The following is a 20,943-nucleotide window of genomic DNA, read 5'->3' on the forward strand; positions in this document are numbered from 1 at the left end:
ATTATGATTTATTTCACAGGTGTTTAATTAGGAAGCTGATGGAGTTGTGAAGCATGAAACTGTCCAGATGAAGTTTGGAGAATAAATGTCAACAACATCAGCATAAACATGTTGTATGTTTGCATAGCCATTATTTCCTTTTAAACAGAGAATCATAATTTCACATTACTTTCAATTTAGACTATAATAGTTAAGTCTTGATAACATTTTGTATTTAGAAGCTTGGCAGCTTTTGTAAAACTGATTTCCCTGTATTAGTTGCTGAGACATTTCACTTCTTTTTCTGTATGAGGAAAAAAATCCTGCTGGTGTTCCTTGAACCACAGATATCCGGGAAGTAAAGTGGTAGAAAGTGAAATATTATAACCAAAAGACAACACACATGACATGTTTGGGGGGCATAAAAAATTATCTGTGGAAGGATACACTTCAGAATTGAGACGGTCATCCATAATAAACATTTCAATAATTTATAATTTATATTGTTGTTTCCTGAAACGCCTCTGTATGCACTTCAACCCATTTAAACTTCAATATAATTTAGTCTGAAATTTTCCGCTGCAAAGGCTTGAGCTGTTTTTTATTATGACTCTGTGTAAGAAAGAACTCATTTAAAATTAAATAAAATTTGTTTTTTCAAGAATCTAATGTTTGAAAAGAATGTAATCTGCAAGTAAAGTATCGCCTAATAATTCTGTTCTGGTCCGGCACCTCTTAACCTCTCGTGTTATTTGAGTCCAGCTTCTCCCACCTTTTACTTCTCTCCCCACACATTGCTCATTTGTTTCCTCAGTCTGTACACAGCAAGTGCAGATGTATATAGCCTAAAACTTACAGCTTTTTTTTTCTAACATCCTTCTGCAAATGTAGGACTTCAGTCTTGCTTAATATTGTTTGTCTTGTTCATCTATCTTTCAAAGTAAACTTAAATAGACCAGTTATCAAGCATGTAAGGGACACTCAATGTTTTATAAAATTGTTTTTGTTGTATTTCTGATTTGTATTTTATTATCATTAGATACTAAAACCACAAGAGCTCTGCTGCCGCTGTGTTGACATTCTGCCTAAAATACTTCCTCTTTACTTTTCAGAAGAAATCCTTTAGAAATAGAATAAGGAACCAGCAGGTCAAACCAAAAAAATACCTGATGTCTGTATCATGACTATGACTTTTAAGCTTTTACTCTGATATTATATTTGTATTCCATCTAAAGAAGATCTGTAGCATCACACGCATTTATCTGAACTCCAATTAAAATGTAACAATCTTCAGATGTTTGTTTTCTCTTTCTTTTGAAGACATCAGATACATCACTGGCACTAATGCAACATGGGACACGGTATGGTCTTATTGAATATTATTCTGATAGCTAATATTCTGTTTCTAGTGCTGATGTAACTCCCCTTTTGTCTACTGTACAAGCCCACTTAAGCTATAGAGCTATGGAGGGTCTTTATCAACCTGCACCAGCCTGAATTTTGACTTCCTTAACATTGCTTCCTGTTTGAATATGAGAAGTTCACAAAAATGCCAAAACAAGGCAGATGGACTGAGTGTTACAGAAAACTGTTCCCTGGTAATAAATAAATTAACGGTTCAGAATATAAGTTGTCACAACTACAGCAAGTACAACAAATCTGGACAACCAGAAAGTTGAAAGTTGACGTCACCACCTTTGAGAATCTCTCTCCTGAGTGGTTAAACCCACATCCAGGCCTCAGTCAAAACTCCTGACTGGTACTTCACCATTTAAAAAAAAACCCTGGTTCCAGCAGTAATCACAGAAGCAGCTTTTTTTGCCCTGACTTTGACCTCCAAAGTTGATAGTTGTTTGTTCCCTTGTCAAGTGATGTTTGTGCCATCGTGCCTGTTTGCTGGTTTGTCTGATGCAGTCTTTGCAAATAACTTAACTCATGAAGTAACTTTATTTACATCACTTAGGCAGTAGGGGTAAACTGCAGTTTTCTTTTGTACAATTTTCTCCTATTTTTTGCTTTTTTATAGGGTTAGGCTTAGCATGTCTTTAGTTTGTTTTTATTTTTCATATTGATAAACGTTATTGTTTGAAAAGATTCTTTGAAAAGCTGTTTCTGATTGTTGTTTTGGGGTGTATACAGGCACTTAGAATTGAATATAATATTCTATTAAATACACTTAGTTACTTTACACCTGCCCCTTAGAGGAGCCTGTGTCAGTGCAATAGTTCAGTTTTTAGAAATAGGACATGCAGAGGGTTGGTGTGACAGAGGAGGACCGGGGTATAATGTGAGGTGGATGAAAATGATATGCTGTGAAATGATATGCTAAAGGGAGTAGCTGAAGGAAGAAGTTTTTCTATGCTTGGAAATAGTCTTAACTTCCCCCTACTGGCGGTGTTCTGTATCTGCAGTCTCACACCACTGTTAACATATTATCTTCTATACACACACACAGAAACAGTAAGGAGGACATTCTCTGGGATCATCTTAGAAGCCTCACAGAGCAGTGGAGGAGAATGAGAAAGAGAAAAGAGCAATGGCTGGGGTTTGAGGGGCAACACAGGCAGCTGAATCATTATGAGTCAGCCGCTGGGGTCTTCACTGGCAAGCTAAATTCAAGAGGCATTAGGAGGTTGGATATAATAGGTTTAAACTTCTTCAGAAATTCAAGATCAGTTTAAATGAGTTCTGAATCTAAATGGGGTAAGTAAATGTTAACATAATGTAATCTGCAAATAAACAAGTTAACAATCAGTCCTGCTGTCTATTTTGCAATATCCAGTTTAAAAAAAAAGCTAAAGCAGCCCAGAGTTGACAACCCAAACACTGGGGCTCTATAAACGGCCATTCGTGATCTTATCTTCATGTATGTTCATGCTAGGCCCTCCTACATGTTTCGAGAGCAAGTAACAAGGGAATCTGTTGCAATATGGAACCTTCACAGTGGATGTCACTATAATAAACACTATATAAAGACACAAAGAACTGTGCTACATGAAATATTTATCTCTACTAACAATCTTCACACCTTTGTGCTCTTATTCTTTTTTCATTCTTTTCTCTAGTATCAGACTTGTCACTTTCCAGCGCACCCTATGACATGTTGTGTCCTAAACATAGTTGTTTTGTCACTGACTTATGAATTTATTAAAATTGTGTCCTAAATACAAAAATGCATTTCTCTGTAATAAGTTATTCTACTCTGACTACTTTGATATTGTGTTGTTCTAATAATGTTGATCAACAAAACAATATTTTTTCTTTAGCTTTTCTTTGCTTTAGATTCAAACGCACATCTGTAATCTGAAAATAACACAGTAGTTTAATCTGTTCTGTATTTTGTGAATCTTTTGTGTGATAACAGTGCTGTGGATTTTTTTTATTAAAGGTGGATATTTTACTGTGCACCTACTGTGAGCACTACAATGTGACTAAAGCCAACATGCAGAGTTATATTTGGCATAAATGCATTGATCACTAGATTACCATCTGCTTGGTGCATGTTAGTCAGACAAGTGGGAGAGGAGTTTGACTCTTTACTTCACATTAACACTTCATCCTGTTTTCTAATACATGCTATATAAAGGAATAAAGAAGTGTGTTACTGGAAGCAATTATCTCTATAAACATCTTCACACCTTTTCTCTTATTCTTTTTTTAAGGTATCAAACATGTCTTTCTGCCCTGTGCACGCTATGACACATCGTGTCCTTAACATGGTTTCCTTGTCAACTACTTATACTGTTCTTAAAATTGTGTCCTAAATATAGTAATTAATTTGTCTGTATTAACGAATTGTGCATTGACTGCTTACAGCTTTAATGCTGCTTTTATCTAAAATTATTAATCAACAAAAAAAAAAAAAGAAAATAGTGTAGACAGTACTTAAAGGTGACTCTGGGGAAATGACATCACACTACTCACAGGAAATCAATATTAGAGATTGTGACAAAAAGACAGATACTAATAATCCACATAAAGCTTTGTTCTTATTCTGAACAGCTGGTGATTCGGTGAGGGCTAATCTAATTGAATGCGGTTTTTAGAATATTGTGATATGTTTCTGATTACTGAAAAGTAAAATTGCTATTAGAAAGTTTAAATAACTGGTGGTTTTTATGACGTTGCAGTCAACCAATGAAAATGTCAGATCTTCTGATGGAGTCTAACTAAACCTCCTCCCTCTCTAAGACTCCACTGAAAAACAACTTACAGTTTATCATTTTGATCTTGCTCACTTTAAGTTTTACATTAGTTGGTGATTTGAAAAAAAAATTGTAATTTAAAGTGTTTTAATATATTAGAATACATTTTTATTCATATCTTGCATCTCAGTGAGTCTGGTGTGTGAGGACTTTGACTCTTCATCGCTCATTGTCTTTAAAAGTCAACCTTTTTTTCATTCTCTATAAAAATTATATAAAGAAATGTAGAGCTGCATTATGGGAAACATTTATCTCAATGGACATTCTTCACATGTTCCTATTCCTTTTTAAAGCCATCAAACACGTCACTGCCACCAAAGGACTGCACACAGTCTGCATCTTAAAATAGTTTTCCATTCACAGCCGTGTTTTTGCTTTAAATTTAGTTTTAAATTCCTCTTGGAAAAGTTGTATTGTCAAAATTCTCTCCTGTAGTCTCATTTGATTGTTACAGCATCTTTGTGAGTCACCTGTTACTTCTGACATCTTTGTTTTAGAAGCAAAACCTCAAATTGATTTGAAGTAAATGACATCACAGGAAATCATCTCTGAAACTCTCTACAAGAAGCACTATTTTAGACACGGTGACAGTTATTACTGTGAAATACAAGAAGCAGAAAGGCTGAGGAGCACGATGTTTGACTTCATATGGATTCAAATGTTTTCAGTTATGATACTAATGCTTCAGTTAACAGGTAAGACTGCATATACAGATATAAATGAGATTTCAGGAATGTATTTTATTATTACTGTTGATGATGTAATATGATCAATGGTCATTTAAGTGCAGCAAAGTATGTTGTTTCCTTTTTTTAACGTGCTATTTTAAAATCTCTGATAAGTGTTTAATTTCTTCTCAACAGCAGCAGTAACTGAACACTGTGATGTTGTTGTCAGAGTTGGAGATGAAGTCACTTTGTCTTGTGGAAATGTGACAGATGATCAGGATAAATGTAATGCAACTACCTGGCTCTTCACTAGTTCTAGTAAAACAATAGCAATAACACTGTTTGAACATGGAGACATTCACAAAAATGCCAAAACTAAATCACACAGACTGAGTTTGACAGCAAACTGTTCTTTGGTGATAAGGAACGTCTCAGCTGAGGATGTTGGTCAGTACAACTGCAGAAAGTTCAGCAAATCAGAAAAAATACAAAATCAAGATATTCCAGCCTTCCTCTATCTTGTTAACAGTAAGTATTTCCATCACAATGTTTTCAGCTCAAGTTTCCCCTCAGAACAACATAAATTCAATGAAGTTCAAACTGTAGTTTTACTCTCGTCTGTTTTAACCAGTGACTGCACATAAGGACAAGAACACAGTGACACTGAGCTGCTCTGTGCTGAAATACGGTGAATGCCATTACACAGTGAAGTGGCTCTATAAGGATGAAGAGATTGATAACAATGCCAAAGACTTTGAAACATCACCGTCCACCTGTTCAGCCAGTGTGACCTTTACAACTTCTCATAATGTTTACACATCAGAGAATTATGAGGTATTCAAATGCCAAGTGAGAGAGGGTAAAGCAATGCAACAGTTCCCCTTCAGGAATCATCCTTTAAGTGACCAAACTGGTGAGAATATGAATAGTTTATGTTACACTTTTATCAAATATACTGTGAACTGCTTTTGTAATTGTCTTTTAAATGTAACATTTTTTCTATCATTTACACAGAGCCCACTGTAGTAACTTCATGTATTTATCTCTGCATAACTGAGATAATGTGGTGTCACATTCTTTTAGGAATTTTAAAAGAACTTCATATAATCCTTACGTAGCTGTGGTCGATACACACACACTCTCACACACACACACACACACACACACACACACATACACACACACACACACACACACACACACACACACACACACACACACACACACACACATATCTAACAATTAAACTACTCAGGCAAAGACTACTCCACATTTCTTAATGTTAGAAAAGTAAAACAACATTTATCATAGATTTAAAACATGCATGTATTTTCTTTTACCTGCTGGACTTTTAACATAAAAGAAAGCTACAGACAGAAATGTTATTAAGTTTTTGTTTTCTCCAGGATGGTGGACGTTTATTCTTGTGGGCTTGGGTGTAGCAGCACTCTTCATCATTGTTGTAACGTTCATCAGATGGAAGAGAACTAAAGGTGAGAACTTTAAAAGGTCAAACTTATAACACGAGTCTGGAGAAACCTGAGATTCCCCTTCTAAACAACTGGATTTTTTTTTTGTCTTTTTCAGAAAACAATCCACAGATGAGTAAAAACACAGTAAGTTTTAAAATGAAATGATCAGAAACACTTAAAAGACTAAATACTTTGATATTGTCCTCTGCTGTGTCTCCACACCTTAAAGAGAAACAGACAAAATGAAATTGTGAAAACAAATCACTTTTTACTCTTTAATTTTATTTTATGTGTGAACTGAAACCCTGCAGTTACTCAGTCTCCTTCACACAAACTTTAGAGATCATACAGTTACATGTTATTCGTAACTGTATATGTACAGTTAACATTGTTACTGAGCAGTATGTTGTTTTCACTCTGTAGGTTGAGCCTGAAACTGCTGTTAGCTATGCCACCATCAGCTTCACAAAGAAAACTGCCAGTAAAGCCCAGGTGAGCTGTCTTTTTGTCTAAAAAGGAAATGTCTCTTAATAATACAAATGCCTCATAAAAGAGACGAAAATGTGTCAACGTGCTAAAAACTATCATGTAAAATTCCATCCCAAAAAAAGTTGAAAAACAGTCGACCAACTTTTAACAAAAAGTCCTCAAACTGAACTTATTCTGAATCACTGCTGTGCTTTATTCCATTTTAAATTTGGGTTCCATTATTTAACATTGTGTTATTTTTATTAGATATTAAACAGCTGCATTTCATTCAGTTATTTTCTGCCATTTTTATTTCTACTGATTTCTAGGTTCTGGGTAGAAATGATAATGAAGAAGATGACAAAGTGACCTACAGCATCGTGAAGGCTCCCTCCTCTTCTTCTGTGGGAGACCCCAGTGATCTCTATGCTAAGATCAAGTAATGAAGGAAATGAGAAAAATATCTTACAGTATAGATATAGCTTATATTATTACGATCATTTTTCATTTATAAATGATTCGTTTTCTGTGTGCTTGTTTTTGTTTGGTTTTGGGTTGTATTACTGTGTGCAAAAGAAGAAGGTTTTCATTAGGTTATATTTCAGTACAGAAGCTTAGAATATTTTCATATTCCTGTAATCTTTTTAATTCAAAATGCATTTTATGCATTTTACATTTGTACACAATGTCTGTGAATTAAAAAGAAAAAAAGTTTAATTTGTTTTGTTTTGTGACCCTTTTGTGTACTAACCTGTGTTTTGCATTTTATTGAAAAGAAAGATATTTATTATCCATTAAAAGCATTCTCATATGACTAAAGCCAACATGCAGACATGCATGCTATATGCATAAAGCAATACATTATATTTGGAACAAATGCAATACCAGATCAGATTACCATCTGCTTGGTGCATGTTAATCAGACAAGCGGGAGAGGAGTTTGACTCTTTACTTCACTTTAACACTTCATCCTGTTTTCTAATGCATGCTATATAAAGGAATGAAGAAGTGCGTTACTGGAAGCAATTATCTCTATAAACATCTTCACACCTTTTCTCTTACTCTTTTTTTAAGGTATCAAACACGTCACTTTTGCTTGTGCATGCTATGAGACATTGTGTCCTTGACATGTCTGTTTTTGTTGTCACATCACGCTACTCACAGGAACACAACACTTTATCACTCTACAAGGAGTATTTTAGAGACTGTGACAAAAAAAGAAATAAATTCATAATGTTTCAACTGAGGGGGATCGAAATATTTTCATTAATGACATCAATGCTTCAGGTTAGCTTTAAAATTGAATTTTTTTTAAATGTATTTATTTGTTTAATGGTAGCTTTAAGATGACTCCGCTATCTCTTAAACTTAAAGACTGTCTTCAGTGGAAAAACAGCACCATGAACAGCTTCAAAGAGTGATCTTCTGAAATTCTTTTTTTTCTTTTTTCGTTCGCTTCAGGGTTTAAGAAATTAATTTGTTACTAATAGTTAGAGTTGCCCATTATAAATACAGCTTACTTTATCTTTTATTTTTTATAGTATTCAGGTTTCAGTTTTATGTTTTATAAAGCAGACTTTTTTTATTTAAAAAGTTTTATTTATTTATTTTGTTGACATGTGTTTAACGATGAAGATGACAGTGCAGTGAACTTTAAAAATGTCAGATGTTCTGATAGAGTCTAACTGAACCGTCCACAGCAACAGATCACAAAGTCATTTTAAGTGTGTTAATAGAACAATAGAATATAGTTTGATTAGTCTGATATATGAGGACATTAAGACTTTAGGCAGTTCACCTCTCACTCTCTTTAACAGTTTAACTTCTTTTTCTTTCTCTGTAAAAGACATTGTATAAAGCAATGTAGAGTTGCATTATGGGAAATCTTTATCTTAAAGTACAATCCTGACATGTTCCTGTTCCTGTTGATGGCATCAAACATGTCATTGCCACCTTCCACCAAGGGACTGCACACAGTGTGTGCTTACTGAGTCTTAAAAAAGTTTTCCTATCACAGCCCTGTGTTGCTTTAAAGTCTGATTTAAATTGTTAAAATTAATTTTCTTTAAATAATTATTGTCTCACAATCACTCGTCTCTCCTGTAGTCAAACTGGATTGTTACAGCATCTTTGTGAGCCGCGTATTACCTCTGACATCTCAGTTTTAGAAATAAAACCTCAAATTCATTCGAAGTAAATGACATCACAGGAAATCATCTCTGAAACTCTCTACAGGAAGCACTATTTTAGACACGGTGACAGTTATTACTGTGAAATACAAGAAGCAGAAAGGCTGAGGAGCACGATGTTTGACTTCATATGGATTCAAATGTTTTCAGTTATGATACTAATGCTTCAGTTAACAGGTAAGACTGCATATACAGATATAAATGAGATTTCAGGGATGTATTTTATTATTACTGTTGATGATGTAATATGATCAATGGTCATTTAAGTGCAGCAAAGTATGTTGTTTCTGTTTTTCTTAACGTGCTATTTTAAAATCTCTGATAAGTGTTTAATTTCTTCTCAACAGCAGCAGTAACTGAACACTGTGATGTTGTTGTCAGAGTTGGAGATGAAGTCACTTTGTCTTGTGGAAATGTGACAGATGATCAGAATACATGTAATGCAGCTACCTGGCTCTTCACTAATTCTAGCAACACAATAGCAATAACACTGTTTGAACATGGAGACATTCACAAAAATACCAAAACTAAATCACACAGACTGAGTTTGACAGCAAACTGTTCTTTGGTGATAAGGAACGTCTCAGCTGAGGATGTTGGTCAGTACAACTGCAGAAAGTTCAGCAAATCAGAAAAAAAACAAGATCAAGATATTCCAGCCTTCCTCTATCTTGTTAACAGTAAGTATTTCCATCACAATGTTTTCAGCTCAAGTTTCCCCTCAGAACAACATAAATTCAATGAAGTTCAAACTGTAGTTTTACTCTCGTCTGTTTTAACCAGTGACTGCACATAAGGACAAGAACACAGTGACACTGAGCTGCTCTGTGCTGAAATACAGTGAATGCCAATACACAGTGAAGTGGCTCTATAAGGATGAAGAGATTGATAACAATGCCAAAGACTTTGAAACATCACCGTCCACCTGTTCAGCCAGTGTGACCTTTACAACTTCTCATAATGTTTACACATCAGAGAATTATGAGGTATTCAAATGCCAAGTGAGAAAGGGTAAAGCAATGCAACAGTTCCCCTTCAGGAATCATCCTTTAAGTGACCAAACTGACCAAACTGGTGAGAATATATAATGTGAATTGCTTTTGTAATTGTCTTTTAAATGTAACATTTTTTCTATCATTTACACAGAGCCCACTGTAGTAACTTCATTTATTTATCTCTGCGTAACTGAGATAATGTGGTGTCACATTCTTTTAGGAATAAGAACTTCATATAATAGTTTATCTTAAGGCTACGCTTTTATCGAATATACCGTGAACTGCTTTTGTAAATGTGTTTTAAATGTCTTTTTTTCCATCTACTTAGAGCGTATAACATCATGTATTCATCTCTACATAAATGAGATAGCATAGCATCATCTTGAAACCAAATATTTTTTGTATGTTGTGACGTGAATAAGGCATGGCGGGACCACAGGTTGTAATTATGAGCCATTTTATCAGCTCACAAGCTGCCAGCCACACATCACACCACAACACAGTCCTCCACCAACCCCTGAGTCCCCGTGTTTAAACAGGCGGGCGTGATTGCGGATGCCGTGCAGGTGCGTCCGCGCGGCACCACCGACCACGTCTTACCACACACCCCTATCGCTGGATTGAGGCCAGGGAGCCATCCGGCCGAACCTACTCTCCCCAACTGGTGTCCCCACCCCCGACAGGGCGTATCTCTTCCTGAGGCCGCCCACACCTCCAGCGGTGGCGGCGACACTAGTTCAGAAGTGGTTATTATTTTAACTATAATCACACCTGAGATTATAACCTGAATCCATGACCTTTACCTGAACCTGCTGAAAGAACACATTCATGCCATATCTAAATGCAAACAGTTTTTTACCAGTTTCCCCATAATTATATATTTAATTATATATTTAATTGTTTAAAACTTATTATTGTGAGCTTTCAGCTAAAGGGAGCCACGTGTAACTATTTATTCAGGTGCACAATTGATGTTAATGGCATTAGTAGTGAAATTAGTGAACATAGCCTTAGACTTACATTATGTTGTTGATGCAGAAACACTCCACCACCCACCAACTCCACCCCCAAATAAAATTACATTAGCTTATTACAACAAATCAATATTTATGTATGTTGACAGTTGCAGTAAAGTTTTCACATCATCACAGGTGAGACACTCAAATTAACAAATGAACATATGATTTCATTCAAAATAACAAAGAAATGATGTAAAAGTTGCGCTGTCAAATTTCTAACATGACCTTGTATTTACACATCGGAGAATTGGTTTTCAATCACATGTCAAAGAAAAGCAAAAGAACAATCTGATTTATTATAAATCAGATTGATTTATTATAATTTATTTATTTTAATTGAGCAGGCACCCATTAATAACTGAGGACATGTATTCCCTCTTTCTGAAGTCATCCATATTAAAAAGAACAAGAAACAACTTGTAAATTGTATTTTTTCTCTTCCCAGTCTTGCCCAGGCTCATCATTGTGGCTGTGGGTTTGGCAGCACTCATAACAGTCGCTGTGGTTGTTAATACTTGGACAAGAGCTGGTGAGAGTATTCACATCTAAACCAGAAGGTTAGACATATCACGATTCTGTTTTTTGAAGCTGATCTCGAATCTTTCTTGTCTTTTTAGGTAAAAAAGAAGAAACAAATGAAAACACGGTGAGTCTATTAAACGGAGTTAAAACACTTTGAAAAACACATTTGTATATTAGACTTTACTAATACACAAATTTTAGAGCCAGCTACTATCAGGATGAAATCTAACTTATGAGAAATACGAACAAAGCGCATATAAGGATAAATGAATCAAATAATAAACTCCAGTTCCAATACAAACAGGGTTTTCATCCTGTGATGTTTGATACAGGCCTTGTTGGTCTAGTTTAAAAAGCTGTAAGAAATAATGCCAAATGAGTTGAATATTCATGGAATTGAAAAGCTGGACTGAGTCCTGTTTTCCTTTAACTTTAATTTGAATTATGGATTCATATGTGACTCAGTCAAAAGCTGCGTGTAGTTTAAGTCCATAAACTGATTTCCTTCCAGGAATGTGTATCGTATGTGCTCATCAGTCCTCTCGTGCTAAGACTACAGATAATTAATCTCCATTGTGTTCATGCTAAACTTTTAAACTTCTTCAATGTTCATGTTCATCTGAGTTCAATTGCACATGTTTGCTTTGGATGGAAGTGTGCACCAGATGAGCACGATGTCATTTTTACTTATGCTTTATAAAGACCAATAGATGCCCAAAGAGCAGAGAATTTATATTGTTACTAGAAAATGTGAAGATCTCAGGTGATTTGAGTGTGTCATCATGATTTATTTCACAGGTGCTTAATGAAAATCATGATGGAGCAGTGAACTATGAAAATGTCCAGCCTTGACGTCTCGATGAAGTCTGACCAACATAAGTGTGCCGTATATTTGTACAAATATTAGAACTTCTTAAACATAGATTCATTTTTTCACCTAACTCTCGATACAGTCCTATTTAGAATCCTACAAGCTTTTATAAAAATCAGTTTTTCTGTATTAGTTGTTGTAACCACTGTCCTTGTTCCCCTCTGTGTTGGTTGTTTTTTGTTTGTTTGTTTTGAAGGAAAACACAAAAAGAAGAAAGAAAAAAGGAATGCTATTGGGGTCCATCAAACTGCAGATGTTAGCACAAATGATTATGACCAAAATTTGAAATAAAAAAATACAGGTTCATACACTTAAGGTTTAGACAAGTAATAAAAAGCTTGAGACATTTTTCAGGGTTTCTTCATACTGTAGGCCTTCAGAAGAAACTTATACATGCTGGTGTTTTTTTTTCTTCTTCAGAGTTTTAAAGCACTCTAAAATGTTCTTACTATTTCAATGAAGCCCTGTGGATCTTTTTTGACACCAACAGCCTGGCCTGGTCATTGCTGTCAGCTTTCTCAAGGGCAGCGTAGTATGATGTGGAGGCACAAACAAAGAAAAACTTCTGAATGGAGATGGTCATGCAGGATGCATCATATGTGCTCATCAGTCCTGCCTTTGATATCAAACAAATCAGTAATAAATATTTCTATATTTTAGACTTTATATTCATGTTTATTAAATTACTCATCTATGCACATTGACATATAGAAAGTTAAATTAAATTAATCCTAAGTTGAATATTTTTTTCTCCAAATGCTTGAATTTATTTTCTTGAGTCTGTGTAAGAAATATGTCATGGTCCGTGGCCTTGTCTGTGTCTGAGGATAGTGTGGGATGCCCCGGTGGCCACACCCCCAGTCTGGGCCATCACCTGCACACCTGCATTCCATTCCGGGCAATTACCTGGAGGACTATTTAACCCTGTGTTGACGGATGTGCCAGTTAGTCACCCCTCAGTGGTTACGATCCAGCGTTTTGTGTCTGCCACCTGCCTGTCCTCCTGCCTGCTCGGATCACTAAGTGCATCATCTGTCCTCATCCCTCCTCGGATTCACTTCCCACAGACACTCCCCCCCTTCCTGGCCCCACGGTCCCGCTCTGATACCTCCCACGGTCCCGATTACGGCTTCCCTGTGTCATTTGTCTTCCCGGTTTTCTTCAGCTCCTCGTTTTTGCTTCCTTGGTTGTTCCGGGTCACCTTATGTTAAAACAATAAACTGTTCTTGCTCGCATTAGACGTATTGAGTCTGCTTTTGGGTCCCGCTTGTGTGTACGCACTGCGGTTCATGACAAATAACTAATTTAAACTTGAAGTTAAATTTGTTCTAAGTTGCGTGCTTTGAGATGCCAGTATGTCACTTATCAGACTTGTTATATTTTAACATAACATACATTTTTATTTTCCAGACTTGTTTCTTTGTGCATTTTCTAAATGTTTCTGTCCATAACCCCTTTTATCTTTGTTTGATCTTTTTGGAGGGGCCTGTAAATGGAAAACTTAAGTCTTGTCTAGTTCTATTTGTTTTGTTCACCTACCTGTCATAACACCGGTAATCAACCAAACAAAGCCAACTGTTTAATACAGGGTAGTTCACCTATGTGCTGTCTAAACTGTAATAATGGGAACTGCGACAAACCCAAATTGCTCATGGAATGAACCCATCACTACCAATGTTCCCTCTAAGCTGCGCACGTGCGCAATTGCGCACTGTTGGCACGGTCTCTGCGCAGAGAAAATCTGGTTGCGCACACAAAAAAAATTCTAACCTGAATTGAAATTAAAGTAAATATGTGCCAACACCGGTGTTTTAGCTAGCAAAGCGTCGTGGCTGATGTGGAGTGAAGCCACGTTAATGACAACGTGTACAACCTTTGGAGATGTGAGCAGGACAGACGAACAATTGACGGAAAAAGTGTGGACTTTATACCAGTTTTTAAATTGTATTGATAAGCCACATAAAACCAGAGTTATGATTAAAAAAAAATGCAATGTTTGGTCTTCTTCCTGAATACTATTGTTGTTCATATTTACTGCGGGAAGAAACGGTAAAAACAGGGTTTTATAAGGAAAACGCTCGAAAGCACTCTCCGCCTGTGAGCAAAGACGAAACCGAAACACTCCACCCTTTCCTATTGGTCGAAAAATGTACCATGTCGACCAATCAAAACACGGCATTTAGTTGTTAAGAAACGGGAGGAAGTTTTAGGAGTGACGATGGTGTTTTGAGACGTGAGAGATTTGCAACGTTTAGCGCAAATCTTGTGTAGTTAGTGTGTAGTGTAGTCAATAGTTTTCTTGTGTGTGTCAGAACAATGAGGTGACTGCTGAATGTTACAGGTGTTACAGGAGTGATACATCTCCTGTTGTCAGGCCTGCAGGTATCAGGCTGTTGTTCTCCTTTATCTCATAGTGGAAAGAAATTATTTCTTGGAGTGGCATCAGATTTGATGCAGAACACCTGATTGTTCTGTAAATATTTTGAAATGTTTGCTTAAAAAAACCGCCTTGGCTGCATTTTTAGGTAAAGAACTGCAAAAAACTTTGTTGTCAGAGTTTTTTTTTTTTTAAAGAAAGAAAGTTGTGTTTTCAAAATTGGAGTTCAAGTTATTTTTACTTCCAATAGTGTTAACATACTACACAGGTCATGAACAAGATTTAAAAAAAAAAAAAAAAAAAAATTCATTGTAAGTGGGCTAAAGCAGTTAATTAAAAGTAGTCTAACAGAAATGTAAATGCTGTAATTTTATTATTTTAATAAAGATGTAACTTGGATGGATTCGACGCTGGCATGACCACAGTGCACACGTCTGATGTCGCTCACAGTGGTCCACGAGATCGCTCAGGGAGTTTGTATGTTCGCTCAGACACATGAAAAATGTGTCAGTGTTGGCACATATTTACTTTATTTTCGATTCAGGTTAGAATTTTTTTTGTGTGCGCAACGCAGATTTTCTCTGCGCAGAGACCGTGCCAACAGTGCGCAATTGCGCACGTGCGCAGCTTAGAGGGAACATTGGTGGGGAGTGAATCTGTTGTAAAGCAACTTCACCAGCAGATGCCACCAAATGCTGCGCCCTGCTCCTTTTACCCTTTTAACTCATTCAACAACATAGAAACGTATATGAGGAAAAGTGACCCAGACCACACTAAAAGAGGATAATAGGATTAAGATTAAAAGCCAAGACATTCTAAGATTTAGTGTGAGTTTCTAAGAGAATGTGTAAAAGTTTGTATTTAATAAACTGGGGGTATATCAATGAAGTGACACTGGTGTTACAAGGTCTTACATGCCAGATGATTTTTGTGTATGATTATGTTGTTGACAGAAGCTACTATTGTAGCTAGAATAGAAGCTACAGACTCTTTTTAAATTCATGAGTGCTTAAAAAACAGAAAAGGAATGCGAAATCAGTCTATAACATGCTTGTCATGTTTACACTGAGTAGGAGATGCTCTGTATCTCATTGTACAGCTGTATAATGACAATAAAGGCATTCTATTCTATTCTATTCTATTCTATTGATGACAAAAGCATTTTTGTAACTAGAGTGGAATTGACATGTTTTACTTTCTTGACTGTATAAGAACTGCACCAATGCAAAAGCAAATCATTGTAGGACAATGAAAGGTAGATGAGCACAGGAGAAGCAGGTGTGTCTGCAGCTGAGGGTGCTCGATGCCACAGTGCCAGCCATGTTCTCTCAGTGAGAGGAGAGAGAAAGACAGAGAATGAGCAAAAGAAGAGAATGAAAGAATAAGCTGCCTGGCTGAGGAAGGAGCAACCTGGGTCCACCTGGGGTAATATGACAGGCAGATTTGTCAGCGGGATAACTATAAACACCATAAACAATGCAGTCACTACTCTATATACATGTGAAAGCCAAAAAAAAAAGACCAAATTTACATTTGTTTTGTCTGAGTAACATGGTAACATCACACTGTAAGAAATAGAAGAACTGTAATAAATATTTATCTGAAGATGCAATCCTCACACGCCTCTTTGATCTTTCTTTTTTAGGGTGTCAAATATGTCATTACCACAACTGCATGTTGGTATGGAAGGTAACGTTGAGTCTTAATATAGTTTGAACTATGTGGAGTAATGTTACTATTAGAAAGTTTGAAATGTGTCATGCACTATATGTTTCTGATATATTTCTTACTATAGGTGTGTAATGATGATGACGCTGGACGTATGAACAGTGAAAATGTCAGATATCCTAATGGAGTTTGAAACTTATGTGTTTCTCAGACTTGACCAATCAACACCTTCTACAACATCATATGCCGTATATGTGTATCCATTTCAGGAATTTAATGACATTAAAAAACAATAGCTGATTATTGATGATTATGTAAGGGTCTTTTTTCAGCTACTCTGACTTTGTAGAAGATTACTGGCTTGATTTAATAACGCATTAAGAAGCACATTTTTATTTAGTTTTATCTTCCATATGGTGATTATCATAATTACTGCAGAAGCCTGAGTTCAATTTGGATATTCAAGAGCTCTTCAAAATTAATAAAAAAAATGATTTAACATTGGGTCGTACCATGTATTTTATGATTCCTATCAGAAAATAGTCTAATCTATAGGGTGCACAGTAACTGTGCTGGATGATGAGCTAGAAAATGTATTATTGGTCAAAATGACGCAAACAGAACATAACGGTCACTTTCAGGAAGTGATAAAGGCTTGAAGACATCACAGTCAGCTTCTTTAGCCACTGTGACCTTTTTCAACTTCTTGTAATGTGTCCACATAGAAGTGACAAATGGTGAAGATGTGCAGGAGTGTGCCTTCAGGAATCAACTTCCTGGTATTAAAACAGGTGAGAATTTTGTGTGTGAGGTGTTCACAACAGATTTATCCTGATTTTTGTGTTTGTTTGTGTTTTTTCCTTGAAACACAAAGAATCCTATAATTACTACTGATAGGTACAGGATACTTAAGAGTTTTCAATCACTGACCAGTGATGCTGTTGTGTAATCCTTTGTACTGATGACATTCAAACATATCACTGTCACGTCTGTGCAGCACATAATGTTGTCTTACTGAGACTGCACATGAATTTCCTCTTACATCTTTATGTTGCTTCTAATTGCAAAAGTTAAGGTTTTTTATTAAGTGTATTGTTGATCAATAATGGAATATACATTTTCAGAGAGAAAACAAATGGCCTCTTTTTTCTTTTTTTTTTAGTAAGAATTACGTAGACTTAACATATAGGTCACTTTGAGGAAGTGATGTCATCGGAAATAATTGGTACATATCTTTATAGGAGGGACTATTTTAGAGACAGTGTGACAAAGAAGAAGAAAAGCCAAGAGGCACGATGGTGGAATTGAGAGGGATTCAAATGTTTTTTTCTCTAATGATACTTATACATCCATTATTAGGTAAGAATACATGTACTTACGAGTAAAATTTTACAAGTAAAATTTCAAACTTTTACTTGGTTGAAAGAGATGTATGGGAGAAACCACTTTCAGTTTAATTAAGTGAAAAAGATCAAATTAAAAAGATGCCATATAGTATAAGTACCATTCAATTTAATCATTCAGCCCCCCCTCACATAATGTCTTTGTGAAAATGAGAAGGACTATTTAAAAACTGATGTATCTAAAGTTATTATAACTGTATTCTAATATCTCATTTTTGCATTTGTTTCTAATTTTACCAGCAACAGAAGTTCAGGGCTCTGATGTTCCTGTTAGAGTTGGAGATAAAGTCACTTTGTCTTGTGGAAATGTGAAAGATGATCAGGATAAATGTAACAGCACTACCTGGCTCTTCACTACATCTAGAAAGCCAAGAGCAGTGACACTATTTGAAAATGGGAAGATGCATGCAAATGCTAAGAATAAATCACCCAGACTAAGTGTGACTGTAAACTGTTCGCTGGTGATAAATGTCACAGCTGAGGATGTTGGCGATTACACCTGCAGAATGTTCGACAAATCAGGAAAACAAGAAGGTCCAGATTTTATAAACAGACTCTTTCCTGTTAACAGTGAGTATTTCCATCATAATACTATCGGCTCAAAACGGCTCAGTTCAACATCATATTACTGTAAAAATCATAGTTACTCTGAGGACTGCCGTAAATTCTCCTTATTTTTTTCTTTTCTTTTTTCATCAGTGAGCGAACGTAAAGAAGGCAACACGGTGACCTTGACCTGTTCTGTGTATGAACAATGCCCATACACAGTCAAGTGGCTGTATGAAGATAAACCCATTGATAAAAATAACACAGGCTTGCAGACGTCACAGTCTGCCTGCTCAGCCAGTGTGACCTTTACAACTTCTCATAATGTTTACACATCAAAGAATTATGACTTATTCAAGTGCCAAGTGAAAAATGATGATGATGACAATACAAAGGAATTTACCTTCAGGATTCAACTTCCTGGTATGAAAACAGGTGAGAATTTGGTATTTGTTTTGATTTGTTTCTCTTTTTTTTTAATCGTAAAAATATTGCAGTTCCTGTACTCCTGTGTAGTGATGACTCTCTGTTTAAGTGAATGTTGTTATTGGGCTCTTCGTCACAATTTGGAATCCAAGTAATTTCCATATAGAATAATCATTATTCATTGAAACTCCTACTGTCCTTCTAAGAAATTCAAATGTTGTATTTTGACACATTTCCTATTAAAAGTTAATGTTCTAAGTCACATCTAAGCCTGACATCATGTTGTTGTTGCTCAACAAGATCCTCTTTTACTCACAAGAAAATGATTTCACATTTCTTTGCCTGGACAAAAAAACCCCTAAACCTTTGTTTATTAAATAAATTTATTAAATTTAATTTATTTTTAGCCAAAGAACAGAACAAAAAACTGCAGCAATATTTTTTTAAATGTTGTCCTTTTCTTCAGAATGGTGGAAGGTGATTGCTGCGTTAGAGGGTGTAGTGGCACTCCTAATAAGTGTAGTTGTTGTTATATTCATCCAGTGGAAGAAATTTAAAGGTAAGAGCCTCCACAAGATGAAGCTTTTATGAAAAACATCTAAGCAGCCTGAAGACTCTAACTGGGTTTCTCTTTTTCAGAAAGCAGATTGCAGACGAGGGAAATCACTGTAAGTTTTCTTTTAATTATAAGCCTGTTATAGGCTATGATTGTTAAAGGCTTTTTGTATGGCACATTCTTGTGCTCTAACACAAGAATACCCAAAATCTGGGATAAACTAAGCACATGTGAACTTAACTTTGTCTTTTTTTATGTTATATTAAATTAAAATAACTTCAGCAATTTTTCTTTTAGTTTATGATGACATCCAATTTCTTTTTTAAAAAAGAGAAGAAAAAACAGAAAGATGACCTTATACTGACTCAGTCTGCTCTCACAACCATTCAGCTCTCTGTAATAGCAAAGAGTCATGTACTGCTTCCTCTCTGAAGTGTGGAATCAACCGAGCAGTCATTATGTTGTTGTCTCTGTGTAGGCTGATCCTGAAGATACTGTTCGCTATGCTTCCATCACCTTCACCAAGAGTGCTACTAAAACTTTGGTAAGTTTATTGTTATCAATTACATGGACCGGGCAGATTAGGTACACTTTGCTTTTACATAGCTGGGCCCCCTTTTTGCCTTAATTCTTAGTGGTAAACATTCCTGATGACTGTTGGTTCATATTTAAATGATAGCATCACACAGTTGCTGCAGATCCATGATGGCACTCTCCCACTCCACCACATCCCAAAGGTCTACAGAAGGTACACTGAACCCAATTTCATATTCTAGAGACCCATGTGAGGTGATTTGAGCTGCATAATATGGCACAATATCCTGATGGAAGCAGCTATCAAAAGATGGGTACACTGTGTCATAAAAAGATAGACATGGTCAGCAACAACACTTTGGCTTTGGCATTTAAAGAAAGAGCCCAAGATTACAGTATCGCACACATCAATATACCCACCAGTCTGAACCAGGATGGAGCCACGCTTTTGTTTAAACCAAAGTCTAACCCTGCCTTCCAAATATAAGAGCACAAATTAAGACTCTTTAGACCAGGCAACATTTTTCCATTTTCTATTTTTGCTTTGGTTACTTTGGTTTTAATAATTGGTTATTTGAGTTACTGATGCCTTTCCATCAGCTAGAAGCAAACTGTCCTTTGACCTCTGTTATCAACAAGGCATTTTGCTCAGACTGCTGACATATGATTATGTGATTATTTGCATTACTGAGGAATAGAACAGGTGAGCCTAACAAAATGGCAAGTGACTGTATACATTATAAAACTAATCACAATCTTGATTCATTTCTAGGTCCTGGCAAAAAATGGCAGAGATGAAGATGAAGCAGTTACCTACAGTATGGTGAAAGCTTCCTCCTGCTCTTATCCCAAACCTGTAAACCTCTATGCTACCATCAACAGCCTGAAACAATAACAGAAATGTGCAACATTACATAAAGAGACATACTTTTGCTGTGTCTTTTGCTTAAATATTAATATTTCTTTACCTATGCTTTGATATTTTTTTTCTGCCTGTTTTTTTAAACAGTAATGAGATATTTAATTCATCTTTTATTAATGCAAA

The sequence above is a fragment of the Oreochromis niloticus genome, linkage group LG15 (genome assembly GCF_001858045.2).
Source record: "Oreochromis niloticus isolate F11D_XX linkage group LG15, O_niloticus_UMD_NMBU, whole genome shotgun sequence".
NCBI lineage: Eukaryota > Metazoa > Chordata > Actinopteri > Cichliformes > Cichlidae > Oreochromis > Oreochromis niloticus.